The sequence below is a fragment of the Buceros rhinoceros genome, unplaced genomic scaffold (assembly GCF_000710305.1).
Source record: "Buceros rhinoceros silvestris isolate BGI_N320 unplaced genomic scaffold, ASM71030v1 scaffold43073, whole genome shotgun sequence".
Classification (NCBI taxonomy): Eukaryota; Metazoa; Chordata; class Aves; order Bucerotiformes; family Bucerotidae; genus Buceros; species Buceros rhinoceros.
Genome location: NW_010406122.1, coordinates 14000 through 15405, shown reverse-complemented (window position 1 = coordinate 15405; position 1406 = coordinate 14000). Strand labels below are relative to the sequence as shown.

Below are 1406 nucleotides of genomic sequence, written 5' to 3'. Positions count from 1 at the left end.
CCTGCTGAATTCAACTAGCAAGACTGTGGGTAGCGGCAGGTCAGCAGCCCTCTGAGAGAAGGCGTTGTTCAGAGTGAGTCGTGTGTGTAGCCTGGTCTTTGGACCATGTGGGTGCCCTCAGCCTCAATTCTTACCATCACCTCGAGAGGTGTGTTGGTGGGGAGCTCAAGCAAGGAGCGTTGTGTAACGTAGTAGGGCAAGTTCACATGTGGCTTGTCAGAAAGGTTCAAAAGTTGTCACTCAGCCTCCTGCTAAACATTTACGGAAGTTGCAGAAGCTTTTGTGCCAGAGGAATGGGACAGAAGGGGCAGGTTGTGGTGGCAAATGTCAACGTGTCGTGCTATAGACTCTGGCCTTCTTTTCAATCGCAGTCAGTGCTGCCCTCGCGGGTCCTTTAGCACCAATTTAAATGGATCCCTTAGAGGCAGGGGACCTGAAACAAGTTCTGGGACCTCCGTGTCAGGCCAGTTGTGCCCATCAGTCTTTGGAGGACACACCATTTGTCAAACATCTACAGCAGCTGCCTTGGGTAGACACTGGTGAATGGGGACATCACAGACAGCAGTGAGAGTACCAGAGGATTGGCTTCTGGCTTGGCCCTCCCTCCCCAGCTAACCAAGCTCCTGTTTTGCCCAGGAAATCAAGTGCCACCTTTCAGCGCCAGGGGCTTGCAGAGGCTCTGCCTGGCTGATGTCTGCGGTTGGGCTGGCACCTAGCAGAGGGTTCTCCACAGATGCCATCACGCTGTAGTTGGCTGCTTCCCCCTGAGTCCCAGCAAATGTCTCCACCTTCAAGTCCTCCAGTGAGTTCTTACGGGGCTGCTCTTTGTGGGGGCCCTGTGGCCACCGGGCAGCTGTCTGGGGCCACAGTCCTGCTGTGGAGTTCCTCGGGGCCAGCCTGACGGCCAGGTGCTGCAGCTCCCTACAGAACGCGGTGTTGTGCGGGCCTCGCTGGCACAGCCGCCTGAAGAGACGGAGCCTGGAGGATGCTGCGCGGCTGTTCTCGGAGAGCTCGGCTCTCCTCGTGCTGTAGGGTACAGCTGTGCTGATGGAAATTTGGTTGAACCTGAGAGCTGGAAGAGAAATACGGTGATGCTTTAACTATACTGAATGGCTTTTACTTCAGCATGTGGTATTTAACAAGGCAAAACCCGTTCAGTGTTTGGCCTCAAGATCAAAAAATGCCACCAGGCTTTACTTGCCCTGCCCAACCTCCCACACGCTCTCTGCCCATTGCTCAGGAGCTGTTACAGCTCAGCCCAGGGCCTTCAGCCCTGGCCTGAACAACACTTGGGGTGTACTTGGTCTCCCAGCTATTGTTTAGCTTTCCCAGACTGACCCTGGATTTGACTTGTCACCTTTCTTTCACCTGATGACCACTGGACTGGTGCTAGGACCGGCTGCTGT

The 1406-nt window shown here is 55.0% G+C and overlaps 1 protein-coding gene across 1 annotated transcript in view; it reads right to left on the bottom strand.

Moving 5' to 3' along the window:
- LOC104491525 (ADAMTS-like protein 2) overlaps positions 1-1406 on the bottom strand; it is a gene marked incomplete at its 5' end in the record, with an annotated part of 14672 nt that overhangs the window by 5939 nt on the left and 7327 nt on the right. The gene's annotated exons all lie outside the window — the stretch shown is intronic.